Genomic DNA, 10,426 nt, shown 5'->3' on the forward strand with positions numbered 1-10,426 from the left:
GGAAAACAATATAAAACTTGAGCCCAAAGCAACATGAAAACAAAGTGTATAGAGTCAATAAAGCATCTTCAGGCCACCTTGACAACATACGCTTAAGGCTGTATTAATGATCTGAAATGACCTTTTGATTCATTTGAGCAAGTTACAGCGAAACCCTCCATGCTGCACAGCTATTCTAGGCATCTTCTGCCTTTGCAACACGTTATATACTGTGGGTATCAAAAGAGAGACACAATAAGAAACATGAGATTATTGATTTATCCATATCAGTACTCCTAATAGCTTTCTGTTTGTGTCATTTCATACAAGATCCTTCTATCTCCTTCAGGTGACAATAACCACAGGAAAAGCTGTGATACCCATCGGGGAAACTGAAGTAGTAATGGAGCATGGGTTTGATTTATAACTCTAATTGTGTCATTAAAGAATGTATAATGCCATTTCCACTTCATGAAAACCAAGACTTTGACCCCATGAACAGCTGAAATGATGTCCTTACCTTACCAAGATCATTGGCAAACTTCACACTGAATTCAAATCGAGCTCTCCTCTCTTAACACACTTTACATGTCACAAGCATTCAAGCAGTTTCAGCAAAGTTAACAGGGCATTCTTAGCGTAAAAGGATTAGTTTAAAGGAATTAATTTGAAAGCCTGCTAGCACGTGGATTTGGTTTGTGAAGAGGTTTCTGCCATGCACAGCCTAACTATACCAGCTGGTTTTCCTCATATACACAGAGTTTACACCAGCAAAACAATGCTTCTACTAATTCAGGTTGTTTTGCTTGTGAGGGGAATAATTAAAGCACACTGATAAAACCATGTGTATTCCATTAGTGGTGAAGAAATCTTAGCATAAACGCAGTCACTGGTTGTCATGAAGAACAAGAGGAAAGACAGAAGATTGTCATTGTGGCAAATTCATAAGGCAATATTTTTAACATCTTTTGGTGGTAAAACATTTGGTCTTCTGAGCCCAAACTGTACCTGAATCTTCAGAACTATATAGAGCACAGAAAAGGGTAAGAGCATTGAAGTGATTGATATTTAACAGAAACAGCTTCTGAAACTTAGGCAGGCTGAGCAGAACATGTCTGTTCTGGAAAACTGCTGTGGGAGGTTATGATGACATTTACACTGAAAATTAAGTGAGGGGTGGGAGGTGGGGGAGATATAAGCATATGAACAGCTCTCTTTTGTTAAGCAAACTTGGAAAAGTAGGCCAACATTTTTGCCACAGATGCTCACACATGTTGCTAGAACTCTTTTCAATGAATCATGATAAAAGCAAAGGGTAGGTAACTCATGCAAAATTTAGACAGCACTTGAGATTTAATAACAAGCTAAGAATTACTGGTTTTGAATGACTGAGGTACCACTGGGTAGTTTGATGGAGAGAGAAGAAAATCACATTTAGCATTCCAAATTTAGTATTCTGAATATTATATGTAATTTAAGGTTCTGTTTGGTATAGATCAGACTACAGATGACAAGGTAACTGAAGAAAGATAGCTTATTCCATACTCAGGGACTGTCATATGCATCGGTATGTGAAAGCATTGAAAACATACAATGAAACAAAAATGTGTGGGAATGCTGAGGTATAAGAAATGAAACCTGAAACATTTAACTCCCACCAAATACTAACCATCCATATGTAAATAGAAGTCTTAGAACTCATTTTAATATGAAAAATGTATAATGAATTTAAAATTAAATTATTTACTGCACAAATCTGGATGATGGGATGAAGTACGAGACCAGAAGTTAAAGAAGTACTTCAGGAAGCTCTTGAAATGTGCTGAATTTCATTTGTTCTAGGAGTAGAATACAAGATACCTTACGCAAATATATTACACGCTCAGATTAATTAAGCAAATATTGAAGAAAACTATGGAAAAATACTTAATTCTTTACTATTACACATTTTTGTGTCACTCCATGAAGAGGTACAAAACACTTGACCTTGTACTAAAAACCCACTGCACCCAATATACAATCCATCTGAACCAAAGAATCAGGCAGAAGGCCAAAATCAAACTTTTCATATAACAGGTTTCAAACCTGATTAATACAGATTTGACCCAGAAAGCTTCTGATACAGTGAGCCCCATATTTAAAAACTAGAAATAAAATCACTGCCAAATATTAGTAATAACAATTCTACTGTATGTTCTTCTCAGAGGAGTATTTGTACAGTCAGATCCCAAACACAGGGAGAATTCCTCAGCACAAACACAGTTCTAATGAACCATCCTTACTGCAAAGTTTTAAATATCTTTCAACTGCACGTTCACAATATGAAACATTTAAAGTAGCAAATTTAACGATTGGAAGCATTATACAAAAGTGCGTAGCAATACCTAGTCATTACCACTTGCAGTAACAAGATGAACACTAGCACAAAGTATCTGGGCTTCTCTATTTCTATGTACTGTCCATTTCAGGAAAGGAAGGTAAGATGACTTGGTTCCAACTGCTTCAGGATTTCAGTGTGTACACCTGTGGAAATAAGACAATGGGATTCGACTGTCTTAAAGAATTGACGATTATTATTTGCATCGTAGGGTATATCACCTCTAGTTACTCCATTTTCAAGAGTTCTGAGCACCTCTGTGTCCAATGCACTTTAATACAATTAGCAAGTACTAAACATATCTGAAAATTAAAACATAACTGCTTGTTGACGCATTCTTTTCCAAAGAACTTTCAAATTAAAATTACCACTGACTTCGGCAGGAGCAGCATTCTGGGCAGAGATTTCAATAAAGCTGTAGGTAACAGTTCGTATTTTGCAGCAATACCTAGGTATTAATTTTGAATGACACATAAGTATAAATTTGACCTCTATTATCCAAATTAATTTACCGTTCTATGTCTCTCAAGACAATGACTGTTTCTACCTGAAAGAATCACTATCTTGGTGACCCTAGTGAAAAACTGGGATAAAACCTCAAAAGTTATTATTTTGTTTATACTAATTGGAGGTAAAAAAGATTATTAAGAACCAAGCTTTTCAAAGAGCAGCCTCTTTATTTCAAGTTTTTCACCTACATTGTAACTGAAAATAGCCTGACTAGTAGCTTTTCCCCCTTTAATGTAACAATAGAAACATCCATCTCAAAGAATGTATTTCAGAAACATTGGGCAGTATTAAACCAACAGTTATTTGAAACTGCTTTGACCATTAATCTCCATTAAGTAGTATTCCTTTCAGGTAAGTTATCCAGCTAATGAATTTATGTTAAAAGGGTGCAACTGTTCTTCAAATAGGTCCTGCATGAATGCTGTCTATGTGATATTTATTCTATGGAAGGATAAAGTCATGCTACACACCTTCCCTAAAATAACACTTAAGGAAATCCTAAATGTGCTCAACTTCTGCCCTGTTCCACCCAGGAAAGTGAAATAACAGCAAGTGAATACCCGCCATTCTAAATTTCATAAAGAACTCAATAACTGTTAATTATAAGAAACAGTTTAGGTGAAAAGGAATAGGTTGTAGGAATTACGAAGTGAACATACAATACCAGGTAAATAATTTTTAATAAGATGTTTGTCTTTACCCTACCCTTTTCTCTATAAAATGAAATTCCTGTATTTTCCCTAAAATGAACCTAGTTAATTTGTGAACTTAGAGCATGTTAATTTTGAAATAAGGAGACCAGATAACCAACATGATGATAGGGTCTTGCACATACTTAAATATGAGCAGATCTCATTTTAATGCAGGTTCATTTCATAGCAAAATCTATTTCCTTTATCTTTTTTTCTTTAAAAAAAATGTATTAATACCAACTTGACACTTTATTCCCCCGTTTTCTAATTATTAGATTAATCTAGAACCTTTTCACATCCAAGTAAAGTGAAGAAAATCGTTTTTGTAAGGCTCTTCTTCAACTTTTGCCTACTGTCAATGTTCATATTACCATGCATTTTAAAAGTATGTCTAGTTACTGCAGAGGCTTTCCTTAGGAAACCGGCCCAAGAAATGTGTTGTTTCTCTACACAGACAGACCTGATGAAGGAATTGCATGTAGAAAAGTCTGTCAGCATCTTCCCAGCTGTATTAACTGATCTAAGTAAGAGAATAATCTCTCCCTATCCCACACTACACCACCACCCTCCTAAAACAAAAGACACAAACTTATACCACTTCTTAGAGGCTTCTAGAACCATTAGAAGCCTAGATTTTTTCCATATGTAGTAAACACCATGGAATATAACTCACAGTTTAAAGATCTCCTGAGATTTGTGGCATGATCCCCAAAAAGAACTACTATCAAGGTTGACAAGGTGGGCTCAGTCGTTGCAGTTCCTTACCTTTACTACCAATCAGCCTTTGAAAGAAAACTAAAAAAATGCATCACATATGACCAAAAAGATTCACTTACAAGTATTTTCAAGAAAGACTAAAACCTGCTTTCTGACTAGAAGGTTTCTTCTTTAAACCAGACTGAAATTCTCCAGCAAAGCTTTAGTATTCTAAGAAGGTTAAATGCAAAAGGTTAAAGAGGGAAACAGACCTCTTCCACAGCTGATCGTCTTTCTCAGTTTTTCCCTTCATGGACAAAAACAGGCAGCAGAGGTTTCTACTATCTATTGTGCGGTTCTGTCATCTGAAACATTGACACCAAAAATAAAAGGCAACCCAAGGACGTTATTGGCATGAAAGGCTGTGAATAGGGTCAAAAGCAATTAAGTATTTTCTCAGACTCTCCTGGAGCTATGTTACACTGTTTTCCAGATCCCTCTAAACAAATTTCAGAGGCTTTTTTTTTTTTTTGGGGGGGGGGGGTCATTCAGAATTGCAAACTTAGAGATACAGTTCCTTCCTACTGGACACCCATGAAACGTAAGTGATGCTTATACTCTTACATAATGGCACTCTTATATGTTGCTATTGGAAACACCTCGTATTTGTAAATAAGTAAAAAATAACTCTAAATTTGACATCCCTGAAATACAAACTTTAATCTATGAAGATGATGCAATAGCTTCAAATCAGCATTGTTTTCTTTTGCACTTCATTTCTGCCAGAGATCCTGCATTAGGTTTTAGTATTTTTATAACTTTTCTGTGCCTTAGTTTTCACATCTGCAGAATAAAAATGATTGTGTATCTTTGTGAACTTTTTGAAAGACAAAGATGATACTTTCTGTAAACTTGCAATTATAAATTGGCTTAAAAGAAATAGGTAAAACACCCTCAAAATACAAGTACAGGGCTTCCTGTTTAGGAAACATTCCTTCTCAGTCCTTCCAACACAATGATATCCTATTACACCATACTAACTTTGCCAAAATGGCTAATAGCATTTCTTTACTAAGTAAAAGCAGGTTTCCTCTAAATATTTTTCAAATTATGATGGCTGTTGTGTATGTATTTAAAAATATTTTGAGACACACCAAAAAGCATGATGATTTTTTCCTTCATACAGGGTGACACATCTGCCAACGCTATAAAATGAAAATTAGCAAGGTGTAACACTATACTTAGAAGAAATTGTGCCTCGTCATGCTCTTAATTGCTTACAATTTAATCACACACCTACAGTTTCATTAAAAACTCCAACAGTCATCTTAGCCCAACAGTAAAGCATACAGGGAAGGTACTCAGTCATCTGTTTTTCAATGAATAGCTGCCTAACAGTTGTTTTCAGTTATATTGCAAGTGAAGCCACATTTTAGTACGAATACAATTAGAAAGCCAACTTTTCTAAGCAAGAAGCCCTTTCTGGAAAAACAGGGCCCTCAGGGGAGCACGGGGCTCATCCCCTTCACACCAGGATTATCACATCCCTTCAGTGGTAAAAACAGGAGGGCTGTAGGGTGCAGCCTAAGGTGGGACCCTGGCAACAAGCCCTCCTTGGACCACCTCTGTTAAAATGCCTGGGGAAGCTGCCATGGGCAGGAGCTTCACGGGGGTGAGTTCTTGCTAAGCAACAGGCAGGGAGATGCCACCTTGGAAGCGTGAGGATGCATTACACATGCTTGGAAAAGATGGGGAAGACTATAGAGTTGAAAAAGAGGAATAAACTCAACACAGGCTATGCATGCAACGTGTAAAAGAGGCTAGAGGGAAACTGACCAAGATACTGGCTAGCTAGAACCCCCTTGGTACTTTAAACCGAATGACAATCAACTGAAACTACAACAGTGATTCCAATTAATGATGGTCAGAAGGAAGCGCTCACTAAACAGCTGCTGCTTCTGATAGGGGGAAACTGAGGGGGTGAATTGGCCAAGAGAATCAGGCTGCCCAAGTTCCTGCTACAATAACTAACCTTTTGTTGAAAACTATTTGTGATTATATACAAATGAAATGGATTAAATTCACAAAAGAAACCACTAAAAAATTCCCTGAATTAAAATATCTGTTATGCTCACATTATACCGTCTCTTGCGTAAATTACCAGTGCTATTGTTACATGCATGTGCTGTATCTTTCTGTAAGTCTGGATGAAACATCTTGCTGTACATCTGCTGGCTGTTGGTAGGCTTCACCAAAAATAAGCTGGTTTTCTTATTTAAATTATTATTACTATGAAAAATAAACCACCTAGAACTTTTTATCCGTGTTCTTTAGAGATAAATTAAACTTTCTTTTTTTATAAAAATAGCAGAATACGAAAAGCTTGGGAAGGAGGTAAGGGAAACTAATCCTTTTGAAAATTTGGCATGAGAGGTAAGTGAACAGTACTATTTAAAAAATTCAGACTTCCTTACATTATATAGAAGTCCAGTTAGTACTGCAGAAAGCTGTGTTACTTGCACTCATGCAAATTAAAGTACTGGGAGACAGACAGAACTTGGGGATTTTAAAATTTACTTTGTGTATCCATTCTCTATTTGCAAATACGATCCTCAAAACCATGGCATCTGCACAGTAAGCAATGTAATTAGGAGTAGCAAGTGATGTGCCTAATACACAGATGGGGTTCCTTCCAGGCTCCAAAAGAACATAGATTTGTGGGAGATGGTGACTTGTATTTTTACCATTTTATCTTTTCCAGTAAATTAAATAGCTCTGGCACATGGTCATCCATAACATCAAACCATTAGGATGCTTCATGCTCTGCTCCACCAGCCTGCCTCCTCAGTACCCTTCAGGAGTTGTGATGTTCAATGACCTATCTGCAACAGGCAGTCTCTAAAGGAAACAAAGGGTTTGCTAACAGAGATGCAGGCAGTTCTGTGCTTTTTTTTTTTTTTTTTTTGGTGGTTTTAATGTCCAGGAAACATGCCTGAGCGTATTTCATTTATTAGTAGAGATACAGCCAAAGGATCTAAGACCAGCTCCATTTCCTGAACAAGCAGGCTTTACCTTTTGTCATTATGCCTACAGAAAGCGCTATTTGATGCCATTACTCTAGGACTTTGAGCAGCAGGTTTGCTGCAGAAGTACGGACCAAAGTGAAAAAGTATCACAACACTCACACCACACAGACACAGACCAAGCCTTCAAACATGGCTCTGGTATTCTCTGATTGCTGTGTATCTGTTGGATGTATCCATGACAGCATACACCTAAGACTGAGGAAAGAATACTTAAATTTATCATTCTTCAAGGGTAAGGGAGAAAAAAATACTAGAGATCACGAGATTTCCTTCTAGAGCTTCTGGATTCTTCATCCTACAACTCCTCATCTGTAACTGTTTAGCTTCATTGCATTATTTGGTTTGTTTTTTTAAAAAAAGTCTGGATTCTTCTCTTCTAATTTATTTTAATTCTTTCAGGTTTTTTTTTTCTGGTCCAATCAATTGAGCAAAACAATGAAAAAATAGTTTTTTTTCAATCTGAGATTAACTTGGACGATAAAATAATAGTCACAAATATGAACACAAAATGTATCTTCCTGCATTACAAAGAACAGTTTAGGCAAAGTATTGTCCCATTTCCTTGATTCCAATTCAGGAGAAAAAGATACCTTGAAATGCATAACTCCACATGGTCTTGTATGGCCAGCAGCTGTGGAAAAAAGCATTTGCATTGATGTAGCTGTTTTATTCACCATATATATGCATATACATATTTTGTTAGCCATCTCTAATTCTGAGTTCCTGTAGAACGGAAAGAGCAACCTCATATTGCCTTTCTGCTCAGGGAGATGAGGCAGAGAGCAGAAGCACACCCGTGAAAGCACTGGCTCTGGTGGAAGCTCCATACCAACACCATACCAGACTCCACAAAAGCACAAGGTAGTTTGGTTTCCAAGCTACACTTTAAGACCAAACCATGCTCCCACCCCTGTTTCTGGAGAAAAATGCTAATTGAGAAAGATATGGTGCAATTACATCCTTGTTCGTTTCCACCCCCTTCAAACAAGCTTACTCCAGTAACTTCACCACCCTTACTCTTCATTTTCATCTGTACTCAGGGAAAGCTTCTCGGAGGTAAAACACATTGTAACAGCACAGAACACAATTTCACTACAGATACTGCTATAAAATCCAGTCCCTACTCAGGTACAGAATCATAGCAGCCCATTTCTAACTTTTGGGATTCAGATTTTCACTTTTTTTTCTGTAGGTATTGGAATCTGCAAATATTTGTAAGCTTTTCTGTATAGCTGCAATTTCCAAGTGCAAAACTGAATCTCAGGGAAAGACAGGTAAAGAAAATGCTTGGGTTTTCCACTGTTACGCTTTAGAACCCAGTAAGTTTTACCTTTTTTTTTTTTTTTTTTTTTTCAATCCCTATCTAGCAGCCCCCTGTCCACAACTCTGAGCACTAGTTTTTCCAGAATTCTTGCTGCAGCTTACATGACAACTTTGGAATACACTTCATGACCTGCTGTGGTAGAGCTGAGTACACACTATTTTATCAAAGTGGCTTGAATTGTTCTTTAAAAACCTCAGTTCTAAATCTGATAAAAGATTTTAAATGGCAAATGAACAACAGAATATTTTTCTGTAAAATTGCAGACAACTGGAAAACTTTATCATGTGAAGCAGTTGAAAGACTGTGAAGTAAACTACTTCAGAATTTAGGAAAGAGCTTCTTGCATCCAACCTGGGGAGAATTCCTATTAGGAAAGTCTGTAAAAGTAGCAAATATGTACTTCCCTGAAGTGGGGATTCTTCTTGCTGCACTTTCTGTGCGATTTTGTTGATAACATAAACAGGCCTGTGTATGTTACATATTCTGTGTCCATGAGAAGCTGTTTTGCCTTACCTGAGCTGAGGCCTCAAGGGAACAAGAATAGGAACTGCATTTTGCATGTCCAGGGAGGGAATGAAACTAAAAAAAGGCTAAGGAGCATTATTGGGTTAGAATGGCATTCCAGACAAGTCAAAGATAGAAATAATTAAATCTTCCTTCTTGATGACATGCAGCGTGGTCTGACATAGCCTATTTTTCTGTTGCTGATCATTTTTACCAAATAACTCCCTGATGCGTTTCTACAGCTTTGGAAAAAGGCAAAGACTGCTCAAGGGTTCACAGGATGAGGTACTGCTGGAGCTGCTTGTGACTGTGAGAACTTTCCTAAAAAATGCATTCCTGCAAAGCCCTGGGATTTTTATGTTGTCGGTCTCTTACCCTATGTACATCAACAGCAGGTATGCCTACATGTTAGGTTGCTGTGTTTGTATAAACACTAACAGTTTATATATTGGGATTAGACTAGATTCAGCAGTGCAGCAAGTAACAGAAGTTAATTCACTGTGTTCCTCAGAGCAACAGGTTCCAGCAGAATACACAGTATAGAGCTCCCCTGCTTAAGTACTTGAACCAGCTTGGGATCTTTACACTGTCTGTCATGGTTTAGCCCCGGCTGGTGGCTAAGTACCACGCAGCCGGTCACCCACTCCCCCCGCAGTGACATGGGGAGAGGACTGGAAGAGTAAAAGTTAGAAAACTCGTGAGTTGAGATAAAGACAGTTGAATAGGGAAAGCCAAAGCTGCACATGCAAGCAAAGCAAAGCAAGAATTAATTCACTGCTTCCCATGGGCAGGCAAGTGTTCAGCCATCCCCGGGAAAGCAGGGCTCCGTCACATGTAATGGTTACTTGGGAAGACAAATGCCATGACTCCGAATGTCCCCCCTTCCTCATTCTTCCCCCAGTTTATATACTCAGCATGATGTCGTATGGCATGGAATATCCCTTGGCCAGTTTGGGTCACCTGTCCTGGCTGTGCCCCCTCCCAGTTTCCCGTGCCCCTCCAGTCCTCTGGCTGGCAGGACCTGAGAAACCAGTAAGTCCTTGACTTTATATAAACATCACCCAGCAACAACTAAAATCATCAGCGTGTCATCAGCATTGTTCTCACATCAAACCCAAAACAGCACTGCACCAGCTACTGAGAAGAAAATTAGCTCTGTCCCAGCTGAAACGAGGACAGTCTGTGAACCCAACTTAGGACACATCCAAAGCTGTTCACTTTGTGGTACAGCCTTGGGCCTCCAGAATCCCACGGTTGG

The sequence above is a fragment of the Falco peregrinus genome, chromosome Z (genome assembly GCF_023634155.1).
Source record: "Falco peregrinus isolate bFalPer1 chromosome Z, bFalPer1.pri, whole genome shotgun sequence".
In the NCBI taxonomy this organism is placed as follows: Eukaryota; Metazoa; Chordata; class Aves; order Falconiformes; family Falconidae; genus Falco; species Falco peregrinus.